At 39.4% G+C, this 26,261-nt stretch overlaps 1 pseudogene; it reads left to right on the forward strand.

Annotated features, from left to right (window-relative positions):
- Positions 1-16,272: 16,272 nt before the first annotated feature.
- On the forward strand, positions 16,273-16,627 carry LOC136123936 (tumor suppressor candidate 2 pseudogene; annotated as a pseudogene).
- Positions 16,628-26,261: the final 9,634 nt, after the last annotated feature.

Consider the following 26,261-nt stretch of genomic DNA (forward strand, 5'->3'; position numbering starts at 1 on the left):
ATTTTCTAGATTAGACCAATTACAAACCCCTTTTCTTCACTAGATAGGCCTAAGGAGCCCTGAATCAGAAGGTCTGCTTCATTTATTTCCACTCCAAAATCAAGTCCAAGTCTCAGAGCTTATTTTGTCAATTTTATACAGAAAGCTGAGAAGGGAGGACAAGAGCGTGCTGTCTTATTCATACCCTCCTGATTAAACTTCACTCTAAAAATGTGGCCTGGATAATGTCTTGATGAATCCCATGCAGCTGGGGGATATAGAAAATATTCCCCAGAAGGTCAGAAAGAGGTTTTCTCATTAACTTTAAAGTGTTTAATAAAATAAAACTATGAGGATCTACAAGCCTTCAGCTCATATGAATTAATTTTAATGTGTTTATGATCACTGCATTTGCAGAAAAATATGGAAAGATAGATATCTCTATATAATCCTAAAATAGATAGTGACGCTCAGGGCTCCAGGAACACTGATGTTAAGTATCAATAAAAATGAAGTCAACCTACTAGATTAAAGAACTAACTGAAACCTTGCTATGTCCACAGTCATAATGATCTCATGACTTGTTAACGTACAATCCATAGTCCAGCATATTGGAAATGATTTGGCAGTTAATTGACAGCCTTTTCCAAAGCAAAGCATAGTATGGTTAGTGAGAAATGGTGAATATAATATTTATCGTTAAAGAGGAGAGGGAAATCCAGTTCAGAAAGGGGTCTTATACCTGTCGTAGGCATTTCTAGCTACTGTTATTTTTGCGACATAAAGGGCCTAGGCTCGGCAAGCATTGGCTGATTATATTTGAATTCCTTTTCCAAATACTATCATGTGCCTTTACAATATGATCCTCTCATGTCCAACCCTTCATTTATATACAAATATAAAGCATAATAAGGTTTTTCTTCTCATTCTATAACATTTTCTCAAAAATAATGTTCCAAAAATCTGATACTCTGATCGTTGATACATTTTGAAGGAAATGACAGGAACCAATATACTTTGATTCGTTCAACTAAAGAATTACAGATGGTAAAAACTAATCTCACTGATTGAAATGGGAGGATCAAGCAGGAAGATGTCAGTGAAAGCCATACATTTTGGACATCAGCAGTTATAAACTTGTCTCTGAAGGGAGACTGGATCTTCAGCTTCATCAGTAAAATTGTATTAAAACAAAATTAACTTTTGAAAAGGAGTGGGAACATGACAAAAATAATAAGTGCCTAGGGAAAAGAACTGATACTCTCCACCTTAGAACAGGGGCAAGAATAATGAGCTGTGTGTAAAGCTGCTTTATAAAGTTCTAAATAGGTGTTAGCCACCAGTCACATGAGAAACACTTAATAAAAGTTTTTTGAAGGAATAATTGTCAGTTAACTAAATAATTAGTTAAAATTAATGCAAAGTGAACCAGGGACATGAAAGATATTGTACTGAAAGAGAATTTGTGTGACTCAGCTAATTTTCTCCATTCTTACGAAGGGTAAAACTATGATTCCCATTCTAACAGATTTTCAGCACAGCTCTACTAACAACATTACTTTTATGCTCATAATATGACCTATGCAATTCAGTCAGAAGAGCCAAAAAGCAATATTGATATTTTACATTGATCAGAGGAAATGAAGTTAATTGACTCAATTATTTAACTCAGCATGGCAACACGTCCCCTTGAAGTATTTCTCACTTGAGGATCTTAAGGCACTTTATAAACCCTTAGTGATAAGTATCTCCTCTCCATTTTAATAGGAAGAAGCGAAGGCATACTTAATTTTAATAAAAAATTTCCAGTGGAAAGTGATAGGTCTTCACTGTGAATTTTACACATTAGAATGCTGTTGCCTACAGTATTTCAAGTTAGTATTAAATAAAACATTGCAAATAATGAAAAATTCTCCTCTGTAAGGTCAACAAAATGTTTTTCCCCCCTTAAGAGTATACTTCAGAGGAGAGCAGAAAGGAAACTTCCAAAAACATCTTTGTGGAGCTTTGTGGTAGTTAAGGGCAAGGGCTATGAGCCAGGCAGACCTGGGTTTAAATTGTAGAACCAAGGCTTACAAACCGTGGCTTGGACAAGTTATTTAACTGTTAACAAGTCTCAATTGCCTTGTCTATACAATGATAATAGTAGCAGTAATTCCCTCGTAGGGTTGATGTGAGGATTAAAAGGTGTACACTGAGTAGCACAGTGTCTGGCACATGCTAAGCATACAATATATTGTACGCATCGTCATCATCATCATCATCACTGGCTCTAAGCACCTGTGATGGATAATTTTATGTGTTTCCTAGGAGGGTGTTTTTGGATGGTACTAGCATTTAAATCAGTGAACTTTAAACAGATTGCCCTCCAATTAGACTACATCCAATCAGCTGAAGGCCTGCCTCCCCAGGCAACAGGGAATTCTCCAGATGATTGCCTTTGGACTTCATCTGCACTAACAGCTCTCCTGGGTCTCCATCCTGCCAGCCTTTGGACTGGAACTGGAACTTCAGTTCTCCTGGGTCTCTGCCTGCTGGTCCACGCTGTAGATTTGGACTTGCCAGTTTCTGTAATCCTGTGCACAAATACCTTATAAGTCTCTTTCTCTATATATACACATCCTGTTGGTTCTGTTTCCTTGGAGAACCTTGGTTAATACAGCACCATATACAAGTTTGAGAACCTAAATCATAAAATAGATTTGATGGTATAAAATAGGGTACTAACATCACTTGGAATATAAGATTCTTGAGGGCAAGGATCAACCTTTAAGTATTGACCATGAAACACATATTCAGTAAATTCTTCAAGAATAAATTAATCAATCAGTATATTTTAGCATAACATGAAAATATAGTGTCATTTTTTAAAGCATATGTGAACTGATATCATACATTAGGCAGAGCCTTAGGATTATAAAGTTAAAAAGACATAGATGAAGAAAAGCTCAAATCACCAGCTATGCCAGAAGGCTGTAAGAGTGTATGAGCTGCCCCAAATGTCATCTGAGGGAACAGAATGTCCTAAAGGAAACAGAAAGCTAAGGAATGGATGAATCACATCTGCCATTGTCACGGATACTGTTCATCTTATCTATGTGAACTTGAAAACTGAAAGCCCTATAAAATAGAGTGACTGACTATCTAATTGAAGCCTCATCTGTTTACTAAATGACCTAGCCCTATAGAGAAACCCTCAATGTTTAATAAGCACTCAAAGTGTAGTTGGCCTTGGGCAAAATGTACAAACATAGTTTCTTTCCTATTGTCCAGTTGTTCTCTACTCTGGGTGCTCATTAGAATTATCTGGAGAACTTTTTTTTTTTGACAGTTTCAGATGATTATTTAATTTGTAAATATTGCACAAATTTTAATAGCTTAAATTGTATATACAGCCAAGTAAACACTTGCATTAATGACTTGTGGAACTGGTGTGATATGATCAGTGTGCCACACTCCTTTTTCTTAATTCAGGCCATAGACTCGAGAGTGGCCTGGAATCTCCAGGAGTGAGGGTTTACTTATACAAGCCAGCACTGTTCTTGGTCACAGTATTGAATATTAAGGTATTAGGAAGATATACTCATTTTACATATGAAGAAACTGAACCCCAGAAAGGTTAAGTACCCTGCCTTAGGTCAGAGCAAGTAGGGGAGCCAGGCTCTGAACCCTGTCTTAAGCCAGCTTGTTGCTGAGTGGGGTGCGAACTCAGGCCTTTGGCCCTTGTGACTCCCAAGGATGGGGCAAGTGTGAAGGTTCCTTAGCTGGGGTGGGATAGGATGGCAGGGACAAAAGGTCAGCATCTTCCTGCCTGCAAAACCCCTGTGCAGCCTTGATACTAGGTCAGCATCCTGGGAAGGATGGCTCTGTGCTGGGCTGCTAGGAGCTCTCAAGGAGCCCCTTGTGGGCAGAACAGCTAAAGCTAACCATTTAATTCCCTGGAGCTGGAAACCCAGTCAGGCCCAACTCTAATATGGAATGGAATAGAGGTGACTGGCCTTTTTACCTCTCCATGGGTAAAAGGAATGAGCCGAGGGGCTGACGTGTACTACATTTGGAACTGAAGATTTCCAGGACCCACGTCTGAGTCATGTTGTGTTCTCTGTAGCCTCTACCAAGTCGGGTCTGACCTAGAGCAAGGGCTCAGTGATGTTTTGCAGCAGTGAGGGTCTGCAGGCCAAGGAAGGAATGTGCCCACAGGGTCTGCCCTGTGTTACCCTCCTGTAAACTGGGCTGGGCTATTGCTTCCAACAGAGGGGCAGTCAACAACCTCTACAGTTTGAATACCTGAGTCCAAGGAGCTCCAATGAAGGGAAAGCAGGAACACGCCAAAGTTGGGGGGGGGGGGTGACTAACGCTCCCCCCTAGCTTGGCTGTTCCTGGTGGGTCTCCAATATTAGACAGCCCTCCCCCAGTGCTGGCACCTATACAGAGTCCCATTTCCTCCTTTATGCAAACAAGGCCTGCTCCAACGCCCTCAGCCCCGGTCTCTGTACCCCTTTCTCCTAGCTGTTCCAACAGCCACTTCCCTCCTCCTGAGATCCCCGGGACTCCAGTCTCAGGGGGACGCTGGACATGCAGGCTGCTCAGCTGGGCTTCAGAAGCCCTTCTCCAGGAGCCAGGCTTTGAGCTGCTGGTCAAAGTAGCCCTTGACCCGAAGGGTACCTGACACCTCATTGACCTGGGTGATAGGTGTTTTCCCCAGCAGTGGGCTCAGAAAATCTTCCACCTCCTTCTGCAGGGCCCAAATGTCCCCCTCCACCTTCCGGATCACAGTCATCTGACGGTTTCTATGCATGATGTCCTTGTAGACCGGATGTTGTGCATACAAGAGCACTGCACAAAGTAGGGCAGGTTGGGTGGGAGGCCTCTAGGAGTGGGATAATGTTCATGCTTTGGGGGCTTTGGGATGCTGGTGGGGGGTAACAGGCACTCCACAAAACGGTATTCATCCACAGACTCCATGAAGCTGGGGTAATCAGGAGGCCCCAGGGTCTGGCTCAGTTGCCGTAGCCTGCAGCCCGGTGGGACACCGGCTCTCATCTGAAGATCTTTTAATGAATTTGATGAAATCCCATCCCCAGATATTCTGACATGGTACTATGGGGTAGGATCCGAGCCTGGGTATTTTTAAAACCTCCCCAGGGACTTCCTTGGTGGCCCAGTGGTTAAGAATCTGCCTGCCAGTGCAGGGGACACGGGTTCAAGCCCTTGTCCGGGAAGATCCCACATGCCACAGAGCAACTAAGCCTGTGCACCACAGCTACTGAGCCTGCGCTCTAGGGCCCGCGAGCCACAACTACTGAAGCCCGCGTGCCTAGAGCCCGTGCTGCACAGCAAGAGAAGCCACCACAATGAGAAGCCCGCGCACCACAACAAAGAGTAGCCCCCGCTCACTGCAACAAGAGAAAGCCTGTGCGCAGCAATGAAGACTCAATGCTGCCAAAAATAAATTAATTAATTAATGAAAAAAAAAAGTTCCCCAGGTGATGCTAATATTTGGCAGCTGGGGTCAAGATTTCTCTGAGCTCTGACAGTCTAAGTGATGCACAAAAACACGTGTAACATACACACACATTAAACCCCTTCACATATCAACACTCTTCATGATCGTTCACACTTCTAACTCAAATATTCAGGAAATGGTTAGCTATGACAATTTTCTGTCTTAATGGTTGAGATCCTTGCTATCTTCCAGTTATTTCAATGCTCTTAATTTCCCCTTTCAGAGAGTTTATGAAGGTAGTAATATAGGCACATGGGAGGTAGAGATTTTACTATTGATGAGACGTTAGATAAAATAGGAGCTTGAAGCTAATGGTTAAAATCAATGGCTCTGTTAACCTGTGAATCTTAGGACAATCACAAAAAAATCCAAAGACTAATACAAGTCAGAGACAAAATAAAATGTGTCTTTTTAAGTGAAAAATTATCTAAAAATAAACTCATTTGTGAAAATATATTTATAATATTATAAAGCTCTGGAACATCTGTACTTATAGGAATTCATAAACTTTTGAATGGCTTTGGAAAAAGTTGTCTTGTTTTGACCATACCTGTTGACTAAGAACTTTAATTTGTAGAACAAGGCACCATAATATCCCGTAAAAACATTTAATTTGCCATACCTTGTCAAATTTTTTATCTAGAAAATTTATATTTGTATGTTTAATGATTTGTTTGCTATGTATTCTATACTAAAGGAATTTCTTTCTTTTGACCAGTTTGGTTCACTCATAACAAGTAGAATGGTACTCCTTAGTTTAATTTATTTTCACTTTTCAGAAACAAATGGCAGTGAGCAATTCCACTTCTGAATGTATATCCAAAGTAACTGAAAACAGAGGTGCAAACAGATATTTATACATTCATGTTCATAGCAGCATTATTCACGATAACCAAAAGGTGAAAGCAATCCAAGTGTCTATCAACAGAAGAATGAATAAACAAAATGTGATATACATATATAATGGAATTTAATACAGCCTTGAAAACAAACGAAATTCTGACGCATGCTACAACATGGATGAACCTTGAGGACATTATGCTAAGTGAAATACGCCAGTCACAAAAAGACAAATACTGTGTTATTGCACTTATATGAGGTTCCTAGAAGAGTCAAATTAATAGAGACAGAAAGTAGAATGGTGGTTGTCAGCGCTGAGGGAAAAGAATGGGGAGTTGTTGTTCACTGGGTATAGAGTTTCAGTTTTGTACAATGAAAAGAGTTCTGGAGATGAATGGTGATTATGGCTGCACAACAACATGAATACATGTAACAACGTTGAGCTGTATACTTAAAAATGGTTAAGATGATAACTTTCATGTTATGTGTATTTCACCACAATTAAAAATAATAAGTAAAAATACCAACATCAGTCATTTATTCTACTCATGAACCCACAATCTGGGCAGAGCTGGTCATGGATAGCTCTCTCCTGGTCCACATGGTATCAGTAGGGGCAGCTCAACTACACCTGGAGGATCCACTTCCATCATGGCTTACTCACATGCCTGGCAAACTGGTGCTGCTGTTGGCTGGGAGCTCACCCCAGGCTATTGATCAGGGACCTTAGTTCTCTACATAGGCCTCTCCATGAGCCTTTTGGTGGCATAGCATGTTGCTTATTTCCCAGAGTAAGTATTCGAAGAAATGGGAATTGGAAGCTAACAATCTCTTGAGATTCCAAAGTGGCACAGGATCACTCCCACTGTATTTTAAGCAGTGGTCAAGTGTTCAAAAAAAAAAGTCTACCTCACCTTTGACAAAGTGTCAAAGAATCTGCAACCATCTTTAATCTACTATACCAACTAGCCCAGTTCTTTTCTCCCTTTATTCTGGAACTTTTCTCCACCTGAAGCTTCTGCTTATAACTCAGATTGTCCTGACTTTTCATAGACCTAAATCTAATCCCTCATATATAGCCCCAAATCTATCTCAAGAGCTTCTCTCTATGCATCTTTGGCTTCAAACTCACTATTAGCTGTCTGATTCTCTCTTTTCTCAGTCATATATGTGGGAGTAAGAATATGATTGGCCCAGATCATCATTTCATGCTAAGTCATGCATGTCCTAGATTACAGACATATCTATGCACTGGCTGCCATTAGATCAAGTGCTCCTAATCCAATACCTGTAGCCAAGGGTGCTATTTTATATGACTGTTTTGGCTTATCTTTTTTGTATATGCTGTGAGTATGGGGGTGAGGGAGATGGGTAGAGTTGTGCAAGGGTTGTGAATGCAGCAAGCACCATAATTCATTTTCCTAGAATAAAGTGGAGCCTTTACTGGTTCTGAAAATACTTATCCACTCCTTCCTCGGTGATTAAGGTATTGAAGATATAACTGGTTTATTGTTTCTCCTTTTTATACCTCCTTCAAAAAAAATGCATGTGGATTTCCTATAACATTTTCTTTTCCCCTCAAGATTGCCTTTAAGATCCACTTAATGCTAATGTCTCTGAATAAAATCATAGTGTGATTTTCTCTGGACCCTGCATTCTACACAAGATTAATATTTCCTATTCAGGTTAGCAGTAAAAAGGTAGCAGTACATATGTGATCACTTCTTCCTGTTGGACAAAAACTCTCTATTTGGCCAAACTTTAGTCAGGCTCTTCTAAGCCCCCTTCTCAATTAGGCTTTGACCTTGGGCTTCAGTGTCCATCCTGGCTGGGCCTGCACACCCAGTTCAGCAAGAATCCATTAAGTCAGTTTAGACAGAATCCTCCACCCTCCGTATCTGATCAAATTCCTCATTTCTCACCATCCTCCAGGTGATATCTGATCACCCTAGCCTGTCTTCAGCAAGAATCCTGTCAAGTCAGTTTAACCAGAATCCTTCCTTACTCCTGATGTTTCTTCTTAATAATTTTCCATACACTGACCCCCACCTTGCTCCTTGGCTATAAAGCCCCTCTTGTCCCTGTAGTTTTCTTCAAATCATTCCTGGCACCACTTTTGTTAGTTTGGGTCCTCCACAAAGAAAATGCCAAGATGGGATTAGATGTACAAAAGATTTATTGGGGGAAAACCCTGTGAAGGAGCAGGAGCTGGTGGAGGTAGGAAAAGCCTTCAAATCATGATGCACATCTGCCCTGTGAGAGAGAGGATGGAGAAGGATTGTATAGGCAGGGTCTCAGATGTGGCACAGTTCTAAGTCTCCACCAGGCAGAACTCAGGGGAGTCCTCTGGCCAAAGTCACCTATTCAAGGACTCCTGTAACTATAAGAATGGGTACACATTAGAACAAATCCCCGTGCTACTCAGACTTTGGCTGAGAGAAGGCTTTGGGAAACATGGCCTTTACATGAACACAAGAGTGAATCCAGAAGGACAACAGCTGGGGCCATCAGTCAATTATGCTTCCTGAGGAAGGAAACATGAGTGCTGTATTTTTATGACCACAAATGAGCAGTAGCTACAAATGAGGCCACAAAGTAGGTAGGCAAGGGTCAGATGATAAAGTGCCTTGTATTCAAAGTTTATAATTTATCCTGCAGTCCTATAGTATAAGAAAGGGGTTGGGGAAAAGAAAACAGAGTCAAGAGATAACAGTGAAGTGGGATTAACTAGGCATGATGGCAAATTAGACTGGACAAGAAAAGAGCCTTGACTCCCAGGTTTCTGTCTTGGGAGGTGAACTGAAATTCATCACATGCTACTAGGAGGAAAACTGCACCCAGGTTTAAAGCATTGGTATTATTGCTGACCCAATCAAACACTATTAAATACCAACATAAATAATCCATCACCTCTGTGTTCCTTTAACACAATAATAATTGCACACTATTAAAAATAATAACATACTATAGTTAAAAGATAAACTAAGGTAAATTAAACTCTTGAAAAGTTTCTTTGAGCATACAGTGATTCAAATCAGGCAGCACCAAACTGAAAATGATTAGGTGCCCTCCCCAACAGGAGCCAGGAAAAGGCTTTTAGAGAGCAGATGAAGAAACAATGCAAGAAAATTATTTGATTGGCTGTAGCTTAAACCCTGCCTTATCTGGGAAAGCCTAGTTGGCTCTTTGTGATTGGTTGTTCTCAGGTTTCCATTTCTTGACCTTGAGGCAGCTGCAGAAATTGACTCTGGCTTAGGTTTTGGTTTGTTTACATAGGCAGCCCAGGCATTAGAGACACCTTGGTCTAATGGCTTCCTTGTTAATTACTTGAACACTACAACTTTATGAAGCTTAACATGAGTGTTGTATTAATGGGTGTGTATTAGTGTTGTATTTATATTCTTCACATTAGGAATAGATTGGTTTTTGGAAGAAAACTAAGGTATGCAAAGTATATTTGTACTTAAGTAAATTCTGGAAGAAAAGAGCCTCAGTTATTGTTGGTGGAGAGCCTGAAACAAAGTCAGACATCCCCCAACTCACTGCAGCTCTGCAGAGCAGCCTCCCTCCTACTCCTTCAGACCAGGAGTCTCAAAGCAGAAGTAAGGCCCTTGGCAGCTGAAATCTGCTACAGGGGAGCTGATAAGAGGCGTGAAAAGCTCTGGGGCCAAGACCCCCTTAAGATTCTCCAGGCACATGGAGAGAGTTGGAGTCTCCCCAGGGAGTACTTGATGAGGGGACTGAAGGCAGGGGACAGTGAGAGGACAGCAACTTGGGAATGAGGATGAGAATGGGTCAGAAAAAGGTTTCACCACTCTTCCATGGACCATAGGAGAACAAACATTTAAAGTTAAAACTCCCACCTTCCAATTTTATACTCTTAAAAAATGAAACAAAATAGAACAAAACTGTCTTACCATATGTTGGTTCACAAGCTCAGGAATTCTCCCGGATGAAATTCGAAACTGGCCCAGAACACATAGGGCAAGAAGAGACAGAAGAATGAGACAGGGCTTCCCTGGTGGCACAGTGGTTGAGAATCTGCCTGCCAATGCAGGGGACACGGGTTCGAGCCCTGGTCAGGGAAGATCACACATAACGCAGAGCAACTGGGCCCGTGAGCCACAACTACTGAGCCTGCGCGTCTGGAGCCTGTGCTCCTCAACAAGAGAGGCCGCGATAGTAAGAGGCCCGTGCACCGCGATGAAGAGTGGCCCCCGCTCGCCGCAACTAGAGAAAACCCTCGCACAGAAACGAAGACCCAACACAGCAAAAAAATAAATTAATTAATAAACTCCTACCCCCAACAACAACAACAAAAAAGAATGAGACAGACCCTTCCGTTGTTGGTTGGCACCCTCAGGAGCTTCGCAGGTGAAATCTGAAACTGGCCCCTGTTCACGGAGGTAGGGGAGAAACCGAAGAAAGCCGCAGCAGTGCCAGGTAGGTGGCGAGCTTAATAAGCTAGGGAATTACATACGAGGCTTATCTTGGGCGGCTGCTAGACCAGTACATCTTCGCACCTGCCCACCAGAATCTTGAGTTTTTATAGAGGCCTTAACAGGGTTCAGTCACATATTCTGTCCAGAAGATCTTGGCAACACATTGCTCTCTCAAGGCTGCATCCTTGAAAACGGCTCCCACTGTGGGAACGGTAGGCAGAAGTTCATTCCAAGGACGGGGAGGGGGCGAGGAGCCTTCCACTGCCCAGGTCCAGTTCACAGGTCAACCGGCAGTTACGTCCTCCCGCTGACCTCCTCCCACACCATGGAACACAATACAATAGTCAGAAGAGAGGTAGCATTCAAAAAGAAGGCAGCCTGACTCCCTGCTACCTGCTGTCTGGTCATCAACAGCCTTACCCTTTCGCATTAGTAGGGTCATAGTTTCTGCAGAAGGTATTGAGGAATAGTCTCTTTACTTATACTACTGTGTGACATGAGAGAATGACTGTCAATTTTGAATATTAAAGTGCAACGGTTATTGTAGAGGCTCGATTGAAATAACCAATCAAACGAGTTAGTGTTTTCCAAAGTTCATTTGAATTATAATTTTGATTTAATTTTAAAAGTTAATAAACTTTTTTTATTCAACTGTCACACACTTTGTCTTAAAATATAATAAATAATTTGTGATACTTTTTCTATAGATAAAAGAACATGCTTTTACATTATGATGAGAATAAATTCTAAACATTTACATTAAAATTACAGATCTAATAAACTAGAAAAATGTTGATGGATTATTTCTAAATTATTAGTCACTTACATTATTTCTAAAAGTACTACTTACATTTTAGCAATTTTTCTGTATTTATGTTACAAATGTAGAAAAATAGCTTATCTTCTTATCCCTTCCTTTTCCTATCCAGCGCCTAGCAAATTGTAGACATTTAATAACACTGGAACAAATCAGAGATAATACTGTGTTAAGACTAAATAATAGAATAAGGAAAATGAAATTGACAAAAGGAAATATTAAAGAAAGATGATTTTAGACAAATTGGACTATCCAAAATTGAAAGCCTGCAAATTATTGTTTGTCAATTATAAGTAACTATTCCTTAACAAAATATATTTTATACCTTAATAATGTCTCCTATTAAACAACATTGCTAATTTGTTCTGGTGATTCTCTAAATCTGCTTTTACAGAACTACAGTTGTGAGAGCTGAACCAAGGTATGCTGGGTAACACAGATAATGGTGCTGATATTTTTATACGTTCTAAATTTGTAGTGCCGATAAAGAATTTATTGAGGAGGCTGAAAGTCTAATACATGATTTATATTGCCTCAGAGGCAGAATTGCTACTGAAATTGCAAAGTGTTACAGCTATTTTTTCAAATGACTTTTCTATATCTTAATGCGTATTCTAATTGCTTTGTTTGTTTTTTTTTTGTCTTGCTGTTTCCTTGCCAAAAATATAACATGCTATTTCAGTTGAGAGGCTCATATTATTACCACTGTGGGAGGTTTCATGCAGATTAGGCAAAACAATGGGTTGTTTTGTGCATATGGTAATCAAGTTTGAAGCCTTCTCATGACAAGTCTCATTCTTTGAGAATTTTCCCCTCTGTATGTTAGAAAAATCAAAGCACAAATGCCACACTGATATCTTTTCTTTTTAATGCTGAATATGTTTTTAAAGATTTTTTATTTATTTATTTATTTATTTTATTTATTTTTGGCTGCATCAGGCCTTAGTTGTGGCACGCCAGATCTTTGTTGAGGCATGCAGGATCTTTTGTTGTGGCACATGGGCTTTTCGTTGAGGCACAGGCTTCTCTCTTATTGTGGTGTGCAGGTTTTCTCTCTCTGGTTGTGGCGCACAGGCTCCAGGGCGCGTGGGCTCTGTAGTTGTGGTGAGCGGGTTCCAGAGCACATGGACTCTGTAGTTTGCAGCACTCAAGCTCTCTAGTTGAGGCACGCGAGCTCAGTAGTTGTGGCATGCAGGCTTAATTGCCCCACAGCATGTGGGATCTTAGTTCCCTGACAAGGGATCGAACCTGTGTCCACTGCATTGTAAGGTGGACTCTTTACCACTGGACCACCAGGAAAGTCCTGCTACATGGATATCTGATTTCAATACCCATCATATCTTCCTCCAAATCTCCTTATCCTTTAATCTCACATTAAGAATTACAAAAGCAAATTAGATTAAAATGTATAAATGGTAAATATGTTAATGTTTTCAATAAATCCATAAAATACAGAGCCTATAATTTTCCATATGGTAATTTATCTTCCTTTCTTTTTTTGAAGTATAGTTGATGTACAATATTATGTTACTTTCAGGTATACAACATAGTGATTAAACATTTAAATACATTGCAAAGTGATCACCATAATGTCTAATAACCATCTGTCATCATACAAAATTATTACAGTATTATTGACTATATTCCTTATGCTATGTATTGCATCCCTGTGACTTATTTATTTTACAACTGTAAGTTTGTACCTCTTAATCCCTTTCACCCAAACCTGCACCACCCCTCCCCTCTGGCAACCACCAGTTTGCTCTCTGTAACTCTGTTTCTGTTTTGTTTTGTTTGTTCATTTGCTTTATTGTTTAGATTCCATATATAAGTGAAACCATATGGTATTTGTCTTTCTCTGTCTGACTTATTTCACTTAGCATAATACCTTCTAGGTCCATCCATGTTGTCCCAAATGGCAAGATTTCATTCTTTTTTACAGTTGAGTAATATTCCATTGTGTGTACATACATATACCATATCTGTTGATGGACACTTAGGTTACTCCCATATCTTGGCTATTGTAAGCAGTGCTGCACTGAATATAAAGGTGCATATATCTTTTCAAACTAGTATTCTTGTTTTCTTTGGGTAACTACGCAGAACTGGAATTGCTAGATCATATGGTAGTTCTATTTTTAAATTTTTGAGGACTCTCCCACAATTTTCCATAGGGGTTGCTCCAATTTACATTCCCACCAACAGTGCATGAGGGTTGCCTTTTCTCCACATTCTCACCAACACTTGTTATTTGTTGTCTCTTTGATGATAGCCATTCTGACAGGTATGCAGCAATATCTCATTGTGGTTTTGAGTTGCATTTCCTTGATGATTAGTGATGTTGAACATCTTTTCATGTGTCTGCAGGGCATTTGAATGTCTTCTTTGGAGAAATATCTAGTCAGATTCTTTGACCATTTTTTAACCAGATTGTTTGGGGTTTTTGATATTGAGTTGTATGAGTTATTCATATAATTTGGATATTAATCCTTTATTGTCTATACCATTTGCCAATATCTTCTCCCATTCAGTAGGTTGCCTTTTCATTTTGTTGATGGTTTCCTTCACTGTGGAAAAGCTTTTTAGTTTGATGTAGTCCTATTTGTTTATTTTTGATTTCCATTTGTGGTTCCTCAGTTATGGAGTTCTACTTCTTGTCCCTTGCTCATTTTTCTATCATAGATGTTCAAGGGCTTTTTATAGAAAGTGTTGGAACTAGATAAAACCAAGTGAGCAAAATATTGATATCTGCTGAAGCTGGATGATGGCACAAGAGGGATTTCTTATGCTACTCTCTGACTTTTAGGTATGTTTAAATTTATCTATGATAAGAAGTTAGCTCTGTCTACTGAAAAGGTCTAAAATCAGTGACCACACCTAGTGTCAGGTTGTGAGCTCTAAATATCATTCACCAATAAGAAAAAAAACTAGGGGTCCTTACAGAAATGTCCAGATTCAGGTTCAGTTCAGGAAATTTATAAGATGAGCCTTAGATATCTTGTGCCAAAAGTCAAAGAAACCACCAAACTGTAATAGGGTTATGTCAAAAGGACATAAGAGCCAGCTTGGCCAAAGATGGAATAATCTGAGCATAAAAATAATCATTTCAATTCACTGAAAATAATTGTATAAAAATGTATGAGTTATAATGATATTCCAAAAGAGAACGAGAGAGCAAAAACAAAAAGTTAACAAGAACTCATCAGAAATCATTAGAGGTAGTTAGAGCACTGACTTTTTATTTTGAAAATGACAATTATAGAGAAAGAAATAAGCTTTTATCTCATCAATCCTGTGTAATTTATTTAAAATAGCCCTAGTTGATGAAGGAAAGTTACTTAGAGAAAAATTGCAGAAAGTAAATGTAAAAGAAATGGTAGAATGGGAAAAAAAACATTAAGAGAAAAAACTATCAGTTTTTTCTGACAGACCTTAACAATGGGACGATCAACTTGCCACCACCAAAACCAATGATCCAACTTAAGCATCACTAAAAGGTGGTCAGCCACTTATTATGAGCCTTTAAGTATGATGCAATATGGAGTAAACAGCATAAGTAGTCTTGTCAACAAATTCAGTCTAAATCTAATCAAAGCTTTCAAACCAACTTCTAATTTAAGAAATATAGGAGATAGAGACAAGTTAAACAATACCATAAGGAAGCAATACCACAGGAAATAAGCAGACAAATGCAGCATATTAATCATTCCTCAAGACCTGAGACAAATGACCCAGTTTCTCCAATAAATCAATGGCAAGGGGAAAAATGGAGGTGAAACTGTTCTAGATTAAAATAGAGCAAATAATATAATAAATGTGAAAATAACTGTGAACCTTGTGTGCTTCCTGAATCAAATAAATCATCCATGAAAAAAAGACATTTTTTATGCAATTGGAGAAACTTAAATGTGGACTACATATTAAATGATATGAAGAAAATATGTTAATTGAACTTAATGTGACGTTAACAGTGTCTTTATGTCAGAAACAAATCCTTATTTTTTGGTGGTACATATTAAAGGATTTATGGATAAAGTTACCTGGTGGCTTACACAAAAAGTAGAACTTTTTTGTAGATTTAATTATTGAAATAGAACCTAGCAAATGCCACAAGCTTAAACTTTGGAGGAATATTGGTATTTTACTATATATCATGTCCTCCTTTACTGTGTAATTTGTTGTAACTTTTTTCATATCTTCAGCAATGTTCACTCTACATCTCCTGATAATTCTTTATGTAAAAGGAGTGCCTGTTGGTTTGGTGGATTCTTTCAGGCATTTTACTGTAACAGCGTGAACAACTGCTTGTTGCCTTTGCAATTAAATAAGAAATGTTAAAGGAGGCTCTCAATGCTTTTATTAATTTTTAGCAAAGTTTTATAAAGTTCTGGATAGAGTATAACTTCAAACATTGATGAAGAGTTATAGAATTTGTCTTCATGTTCTAGATACTTAGTGTTAAAATGGCTTGCTGATCATTAACCAGTGTATCAAGGGAAAATATACACCTCATGTGATGTTCATGAATAATGACAGTGGATGTAAATCTCTATTTTAAATATTATTCTCGATTGTTAAAAAAACTTTTTGGGAGCCTGCGGAAGGTGGCGGAGGCGGCGGCACCTACGAGCGTAGGCCCTGTGAGAGCGAAGCTGCCACGGGGCCCGCCGTGCGCCGGCGGCCCTGACATGGGCACCCACGGCTCCAAAGCTCGGGGCCTGCGGCCCTTCGCCTTGGCGGCGGGGGGCGGCGGCCCGGAGGCTCTGTTGCTGAGCAAGCTTTGGTGCAACCGCGAGGCTGAGTCGTGCCCCACTTCGTATTCTATCATGTAGTGCTGTGGCTCCATGTTCTAGGACAAGGATGGGGATCTGGCTCACGAGCTCTATGAGGAGACAGTCGTCACCAAGAACGGGCAGAAGCGGGCCAAGCAGAGGCAGGTGCATGAGAACCTGATTCCTCAGGGCATCGTGAAGCTGGATCCACCACCACCCCGCCCCGCCCCGCATCCACGTGGATTTCCCTGTGGTCCTCTTTGAGGTGTGAGCCTGGGGGGTGGCAGGCATAAACACCCCCTGCCCCAGCAAGAAACCCCCAGGCTCCAGGTGTGGCTTCCATTGAGGAACCTAGGCTGGGGCCATAACATCAATAAACTCCCGTGGCCCGGAACCTTCAGCTGTGAGCAGGGCCATCCCGCAGTGCTGGTTGGGTGTTGCTTTGTATGTGGACAAGAGGTGACCGGTGGCTGATGGCGGAGTTACCAGTCCCCCTTTCCCAGCTGTCCCTCCGAGGAGCATGGCAGGGCATGTGCTGGTCAGGAATGCCTAGCTCCTGTGCCCTTGCCTGGCCTGCATTCTTGCAAGCTTGCCCAGGGCCCAGCCCTGCTGGAGGCTACAGCACTTTACAACCAAGGTCTGCCTTCTTCCAGCCCCAGGGTGTAGGAGCTGTGCACAGGTGGGAACTTCCTTTCCCTCACTTCCTTTACCCTCTCATTGGAGCATTTCAGCCGTTTGCCACCTCAATTCCCCCTGTGTTGGACAGAAGCTGGGAGCAGACTCGCCAACCTGGGACACAGCAAAAAAAAAAAAAAAAACAAAACAAAAAACGAGCAGTTAAAAGGGCACCTAGAAATGCAGGAAGGAAATGCATTTACTAACCCTAAGTTTTCTGCCAAATGGGCAGGGAACTGCTGGAGCTCTCTCCAGGGTAAAAGGTGCCAGTGAGCACCATTGTTTGACTTCCCACCAGGACTGTTTCAGGCCCATGCCAGCACCAGCCATCCTGCCAATGTTGCCTCAGTGTGGCACTCCCCAGGGACTGCCCCCAAACCACACCTCTAGCTCCAATCAATCTGCCAAAGCAGTCAACATAGGGGACTCTCCCACACAAGGCCACTTTTTCAAGACCAGTAGAAGTAATTTTTTCACCTAATTCATGGAAACTAAATCCAAAGAAAAGGTCATAAGGATGTTTAACAAACTCAGGAGAAGAATGGAGGAACTCAGTGAGAATGTCAACAAAGACTTAGAAAATGTAAGAGAGAACCAATCAGCATTGAAAAATACTGTGACTTAATTAAAAAATACACTACAGAGAATCAACAGCATTTTAGATCATACAGAAGAATGGACAATCAATCTGGAAGATAGAATAGTGGAAATCACCCAATCAGAATAGCAAAAAGAAATAATTTTTGTAAGTGAGGGGAGCTTAAGGGACCTCTGAGATGACATCAAGTATACTAACATTCATATTGTAAGGGTTCCAGTAGGAGAAGAGAAAGAGAAAAAGTCACAGAACTTATATGAAGAAATAAAACCTTCCCTCATTTGGAGGAAAAAATAACCAGACATCCAGGTCTAGGAAGTGCAGAGAGTACCAAACAAGATGGACCCAAAGATATCCACACCAAGACATATTATAATTACAATGGCAAAAGTTAAAGATAAAGAGAGACTCTTAGAGGCAGCAAGACAAAAACAACTAATTGTATACAAGGGAAACCCCATAAGACTATCAGCTGATATCTCAGCAGAAACTTTACAGGCCAGAATGGAGTGGCATGATATATTTAATGTGCTGAAAGGAAAAAACTTACAACCTATAATACTCCATCTAGCAAGGTTACCATTCAGAATTGAAGGAGAGATAAAGAGTTTCCCAGATAAGTAAAAACTAAAGGAGTTAATCACCACTAAACGAGCCTTACAAGAAATGTTAGAGTATTTTTTTTTTTTTTTGGCTGCCTTGGGTCTTCATTGCTGCATGGGGGCTTTCTCTAGTTGCAGTGATCAGGGGCTACTCTTTGTTGCAGTGTGCAGGCTTCTCATTGCAGTGGCTTCTCTTGTTGCAGAGCACGGGCTCTAGGTGTGCGGGCTTCAGTAGCTGTGGCACGTGGGCTCAGTAGTTGTGGCTCGTGGGCTCTAGAGCACAGGCTCAGTAGTTGTGGCACACAGGCTTAGTTGCTCCATGGCATGTGGGATATTCCAAGACCAGGGCTCAAACCCATGTCCCCTGCATTGGCAGGTGGCTTCTTAGAGAGTCTTCTTTAAGCAGAAAAGGAAAGGCCACAACTAGGAATAAAAAAACATATGAAACAAAAGAATCTCACTGGCAAAGGCAAATATAAGGTCAGGCAGTGAATCAATCACTTAGAAAGCTAGTATGAAAGTTAAAAGACGAAAGCAGTACCACAATCAATTATAACTACAATAAGTATTTAAGGTATACACAAAATGAAAATATGTAAAATATGACTACAAAAACATAAAATTGGGTAGAAGGACTGAAAATGTAGTGCTTTTAGAATGTATTTGAAATTACATGACTATCAGCTTAAAATAGATGGCTATATTTGCAGGTCGGTATATATGAACCTCATGATAACCAAAAAACTCCAATGGACACACAAAAAATAAAAAGAATCTAAATGAAGCACTAAAGGAACACATCAGAACACAAGAGAAAAAAACAAGAGAAGACAGAAACAGAGAAGTACAAAAAGAATCAGAAAACAATTAACAAAATCAACTATATGCCAATAAAAATTTTAATAAATAAATAAAATTTAAAAAAAAACCAAAATGGCAATAGTACATACCTATCAATAATTACTTTAAATGTATCAATAAATGGACTGAATACTTCAATCAAAAGACATAAGATAGGGCTTCCCTGGTGGCGTAGTGGTTGAGAGTCCTCCTGCCGATGCAGGGGATGTGGGTTCGTGCCCCGGTCCGGGAGGATCCCACGTGCGGTGGAGCAGCTGGGCCCTGGCCGCTGGGCCTGCGCGTCTGGAGCCTGTGCTCCACAACGGGAGAGGCCACAACAGTGAGAGGCCCGTGTACGACACACACACAAAAAAAGACATAGGATAATTGAATGGATTAAAAAAAAAATAAGACCCATCTATACGTCGCATACAAGAGACTCACCTCAGATCTAAAGACACATATAGACTGAAAGTGAAAGGATGGAACAATATATTCCATGCACATGGAAAAGAAAAGAAAGCTGAGTAGCAACATGCAGATCACACAAAATAGACCTTAAAACAAAGAGTGTAACAAAAGACAAAGAAGGACATTACATAATGATAAAGGGGTCAGTCCAACAAAAGGATATAACAATTGTAAACATTTATGCACCCAACATAGGAGCACCCAAATGTGCAAAGCAAATAGTAACAGAAATAGGGGACTACAACACAATAATGGTAGGGGATTTTTGTTTAATATTTAAAACTTCGTATATATTGGTTCCTTTTTTAAAATATTTATTTATTTATTTTGGTTGCGCTGGGTCTTAGTTGCAACATGTGAGCTCTTTGGTTGCAGGAGACAGTCTCCTTAGTTGTGGCATCTGAACTCAGTTGCGGCATGCATGTGGGATCTAGTTCCCTGACCAGGGATCAAACCCAGGCCCCCTGCATTGGGAGGCAGAGTCCTATCCACTGCACCACCAGGTAAGTCCCAATAGTAGGGGATTTTAATACCTCATTTACATCAATGGATAGATTACCCAGATAGAAAATCAATATGGAAACACTGGCTTTAAACAACACATTAGAGCTGGATAGATTTAATAGATATATACAGAACTCTCCACCTAAAAACAGCAGAATACACGTTCTTCTCAAGTGCACATGGAACATTCTCTAGGACAGATTACATGTTAGACTACAAAACTAGTCTCCATAAATTTAAAAAGACTGAAATCATATCAAGCATCTTTTCCAACCACAATGGTATTAACCAGAAATCAACTACAAGAAGAAAACTGGAAAAAACACAGACACGTGGAGACTAAGCAACATGCTGCTAATCAATCAATGTATTGTTATTGAGTTGATGAAGATATCAAAGAGTAAATTTAAAAATACCTTGAGACTAATGAAAATGGAAACACAACTGTCCAAAATCTGTGGGAGGCAGCAAAAGTAGCTCTAAGAAGGAAATTCATAACAATAGAGGCCTACCTCAAGAAATAAGAAAAATCTAAAATAAACAATTACATATGCATTTAAAGGAATATGAAAAAGAACAAACAAAGCTTCAGGTCTGGTTGTACCTGAAAGACACTAAGCACAAAAGAGTTCCTCAGCCCTACATAGTATGAGATAGCTAGGTAAGACCTCTCCCCAATGTCTAGGAGGCCCGAAGTGAGACAGACTCACTTAACATCCTAAGAAGATGCCCTTTACATCCTAAGAGAGCCCTTTACATCCTAAGAAGGAATGAGAGAGCAGCCAAATGTTTTTCTTCCTTGGTAGTTTGAATGCTGTGAAGACTGGAGAGGTCTCACGGGTGAGAGAGGGAATTGAGCCGAAGACAGTACTAGAATTACGTGACAGGAAACCAGATAAGGCCAACCAGGACCCAGCAGATGACAATGAGAGACTGCTATAACTGGGAATTGAATCACCCGGCAGAGGCCAAGCCAAGACCTGGAGGCTGCTCACACCACCGTATTATGACTATACTTAAGCCCTTTGAAGGTAAATGCTGTGCCAAGGAGGGGAGAGGAAGGGGGAAAAGAACGAAGGGAATTATGTTTACCTGACAATGGTGACTTTTCCTCTGTAATAGCGGCCCTGAAATAATGTGCTTATTTTCATTGTGGTTAAGTTAAACTACAGGTAAACAATGTGACATTTTCATTATACCTGATAATGTAGCTCAGAAATTTTATAAAAGGCATGATATAGAATTCTCTGTTCCTTGATTTTACAGTAGTGGTTTATTAAACTCAGTCTTATACTTTTTTGGGGAGTGGCTGTTTTTCACCATGGCTATTGATACAATCAGGTTTCCAAATTCATTTTTGCATCCGTTTTGGACTATTATAATTTCTCAGAAATATCTATTTCATTAAGATTGACAAATTTAATACCATCAAGGTACATACCATTGGTACCATGATGGAGCATTTGTCATCTCCTTTGCTCGGTGGTAGAATCACTAATTGCTAATGGTATACATTCAGTTTCCTAGTTTTTTTTCTCTATTAACTTTGATGAAAATTCTAAATTTTTATTCATCTTTATAAAAGAAACAGAAAACAAGTGTTGTATGTCACAGTTCGGAGTACAACTTCTAGAGTCAGAGATTAACTGTATTTTTATCCTGACTCAGCCCTTTACCATAAGACTTGGAGTAAGTTACTTGATCTCTATATGCATTGTTCTTGCCTGTAAACTAGAGGTTAATAGTTGTACCAAACTTATAGGGATATTGTGTAGATCATATCAATTAAGACATGTACAATGCCTAAAACAGTGCCTGATGTTGCTGCTCAGGAAATATTAGCTACTGTGGTAGTTATATGTAACTGGTATGCAGCATCCATTCCAGCCTGTTCCAAACATTGCATTCTACACTGTAGCATCTGAAAACCACATTTTCTAGATCTATTTGAGTCAGGGTTCTGGGTAAAAATTAGGTCCCATCTAATCTAGCTGCAGCTGCAGCCTGTCCCAATCATAGAGACATTGAGTTTTTCTTCAAGAACAAGCCCAGTGGTGAAGAGCAAAGAAGAAACAGCAATGGTAGCAGGGGTAGCTTATGAACCGAGATTCCTGATTCCTGTATAAAGTCTGCTATTGTCTTCTTGAATTCAATCACTGCAGTTGTAGCCTCCTAAACCTCCATCTTCTTGAGATGCAAAGTTGACACTGGCAGTGCAGTTCAGCAATCTTTTTTCATTAATCCCTGAATACCCGGACAAAAGACTGATTCTCCTGCCCTACCAATTATGTTGTAAGTACCAAATTTACTGTATTAAATTTCTATTGAAAGTAGAATGTTTCTGTTTCCTAAACCTAATTATTTCTAATAGTCTTACTATTTTCTAACTTACTAATTTCTGATTATCTTTATTCATTCCATTTCCCTATACAGTTGTCTATTGTTACTTTTATTGGTTCTTAGATATATTTCATTTTCTTCCTTCTTTCCTTTTTTTCTTTCTCTCCTTTCTTCCTTCCTTCACTCCTTCCCTCTTTCCTTATTATCTTTCTTCCTTCCTTTATTTCTTTTCTTGTTTAAGAGTAAATACATCAAACACTATGCATTTTTCTCTGAGAACAGCTTTGGCTTCAACCCATATTTTGATATGGGTAGTGTTGTTGTTACTATCTAACTAGTATATAATTGCAAGTTTCATTTCCTCTTTTAACCCATGATTCTTTACAAAATATTATTTACATGTGTATTATAGTATTTTAGGTAAAAGCTATTTGAATAAAAGAAGAAGTTGGCAGAAATATAAATGAGAAGATTTAATTTAGAGTAGACGAAAAAAGAATTTAAAATATACAAAATATTAGAAGATTGATTTGTACCCTACAAACATATATTGTCGTTTTTCAGTGCTGAAGAACATCTATAAAATTGGACTGTACATTAAGTGAAAAGAAATTTCTGAAAGACAGAGGACCGTATTCTCTGATCATAGTGCAATAAATCTAGACAAATAAAAAGTAACAAAAAAAGAAAGAAAGAGGAACTATTAAATCCTTGTAAATATTATCTAATTCTTTTTTCTTATTTATTTAACTTCATTTGTTCTATTTTCTTTCTCAATTTCTTCCTCAAATCTATTTTCTTCTTTATGCCTATATGGTATTTTCTTTTCTTCATACCAAATCTAATTGTTATTATATTGCTATACTTTTTCATTTTGCATTATGTGATTTCTTGAGATTGTATATTCAGTCAAGTTTTATTCTTTTCTTTACTGTATTTTTCTTTTCTTTTCTTTATTTTAACCTCCTTAAGTAGGTTTATTATTAGGTATGTTCTTCTTTTTGTTGCAATGGTGAATGAGATTTCTTCCTTAATTTCTCTTTCTGATCTTTCATTGTTAGTGTATAGGAATGCAAGAGATTTCTGTACATTAATTTTGTATCCTGCAACTTTACCAGATTCATTGTTTAGCTCTAGTAGTTTTCTGGTGGCATCTTTAGGAACCTCTATGTATAGTATCATGTCATCTGCAAACAGGGACAGTTTTACTTCTTCTTTTCCAATTTGTATTCTTTTTATTTCTTTTTCTTCTCTGATTGCCATGGCTAGGACTTCCAAAACTATGTTGAATAAGAGTGGTGAGAATGGACATCCTTGTCTTGTTCCTGATCTTAGAGGAAATGCTTTCAGTTTTTCACCATTGAGAATGATGTTTGCTGTGGGTTTGTCATATATGGCCTTTATTATGTTGAGGTAGGTTCTCTCTATGCCTGCTTTCTGGAGAGTTTTTTTTTTTTTTTTCTCGGTACACGGGCTTCTCACTGTTGTGGCCTCTCCCATTGTGGAGCACAGGCTCTGGACGTGCAGCCTCAGTGGTCATGGCTCATGGGCCCAGCCGCTCCGCGGCATGTGGGATCTTCCCGGACCGGGGCACGAACCCATGTCCCCTGCATCAGCAGGTGGACTGTCAACCACTGTGCCACCAGGGAAGACCTTCTGGAGAGTTTTTACCATAAATGGGTGTTGAATTTTGTCAAAAGCTTTTTCTGCATCTATTGAGATGATCATATGGTTTTTATTCTTCAATTTGTTAATATGGTGTATCGCATTGATTGATTTGCATATATTCAAGAATCCTTGCATCCCTGGGGTAAATCCCACTTGATCATGGTGTATGATCCTTTTAATGTGTTGTTGGATTCTGTTTGCTAGTATTTTGTTCAGGATTTTTGCATCTATATTCATCAGGGATATTGGTCTGTAATTTTCTTTTTTTGTAGTATCTTTGTCTGGTTTTGGTATCAGGGTGATGGTGGCCTCGTAGAATGAGTTTGGGAGTCTTCCTTCCTCTGCAATTTTTTGGAAGAGTTTGAGAAGGATGGGTGTTAGCTCTGCTCTAAATGTTTGATAGAACGTCTGTGAAGCCATCTGGTCCTGGACTTTTGTTTGTTGGAAGATTTTTAATCACAGTTTCAATTTCATTACTTGTGACTGGTCTGTTCATATATTCTATTTCTTCCTGGTTCAGTCTTGGAAGGTTATACCTTTCTGAGAATTTGTCAGTTTCTTCCAGGTTGTCCATTTTATTGGCATAGTGTCACTTTGTAGTAGTCTCTTATGATACTTTGTATTTCTGCAGTGTCCATTGTAACGTCTCCTTTTTCATTTCTAATTTTACTGATTTGTGTTCTCTCCCTCTTTTTCTTGATGAGTCTGGCTAAAGGTTTATCAGTTTTGTTTATCTTCTCAAAGAACCAGCTTTTAGTTTTATTGATCTTTGCTATTGTTTTCTTTGCTTCTATTTCATTCATTTCTGCTCTGATCTTTATGATTTCTTTCCTTCTACTAACTTTGGGTTTTGTTTGTTCTTCTTTCTCTAGTTCTTTTAGGTGTAAGGTTAGATTGTTTATTTGAGATTTTTCTTGTTTCTTGAGGTAGGATTGTATTGCTATAAACTTCCCTCTTAGAACTGCTTTTGCTGTATCCCATAGGTTTCAGAGATTTTTTGTTTTTTTAAAAAAAAATTAATTTGCTTATTTATTTATTCTTTTCTTTTTTCTTTTGGCTGCGTTGGGTCTCCATTGCTGCGTGGTCTTTCTCTAGTTGCAGCAAGCGGACGCTACTCTTTGCTGTGGTGCACAGGTTTCTCATTACGGTGGCTTCTCTTGTTTCGGAGCACAGGCTCTAGGCATGCAGGCTTCAGTAGTTGTGGCACATGGGCTCAGTAGTTGTGGTACATGGGCTTAGCTGCTCCGCGGCATGTGGGATCTTCCCAGACCAGGGCTCGAACCCGTGTCCCCTGCATTGGCAGGCAGATTCTTAACCACTGCGCCACCAGGGAAGTCCCTCCCATAGGTTTTGGATCATCATGTTTTTGTCGTCATTTGTCTCTAGGTATTTTTTGATGTCCTCTTTGATCTCTTCAGTGATCTTTTGGTTGTTTAGTAACGTATTGTTTAGCCTCCATGTGTTTGTGTTTTTTCCCTGTAATTTATTTGTAATCTCATAGCATTGTGGTCAGAAAAGATGCTTGATATGATTTCAATTTTCTTAAATTTACTGATGCTTGATTTGTGACCCAAGATGTGATCTATCCTGGAGAATGTTCTGTGTGCACTTGAGAAGAAAGTGTAATCTGCAGTTTTTGGATGGAATGTCCTATAAATATCAATTAAATCTATCTGGTCTATTTTGTCATTTAAAGCTTGTGTTTCCTTATTAATTTTCTGTCTGGATGATCTGTCCATTGGTGTAAGTGAGGTGTTAAAGTCTCCCACTACTAGTGTGCTACTGTCGATTTCCTCTTTTATAAGCTGTTAGCAGTTGTCTTATGTATTGAGGTGCTCCTATGTTGGGTGCATATATATTTATAGTTGTTATATCTCCTTCTTGGATTGATCCCTTGATCATTATGTAGTGTCCTTCCTTGTCTCTTGTAACATTCTTTATTTTAAAGTCTATTTTATCTGATATGAGTATTGCTACTCCAGCTTTCTTTTGATTTCCATTTGCATGGAATATCTTTATCCATCCCCTCATTTTCAGTCTGTATGTGTCCCTAGGTCTGAAGTGGGTCTCTTGTAGACAGCATATATATGGGTCTTGTTTTTGTATCTATTCAGCAAGCCTGTGTCTTTTGGTTGAAGCATTTAATCCATTCACATTTAAGGTAATTATCGATACGTATGTTCCTATGACCATTTTCTTAATTTTTC

The sequence above is a fragment of the Phocoena phocoena genome, chromosome 5 (assembly GCF_963924675.1).
Source record: "Phocoena phocoena chromosome 5, mPhoPho1.1, whole genome shotgun sequence".
Taxonomy (NCBI): Eukaryota; Metazoa; Chordata; class Mammalia; order Artiodactyla; family Phocoenidae; genus Phocoena; species Phocoena phocoena.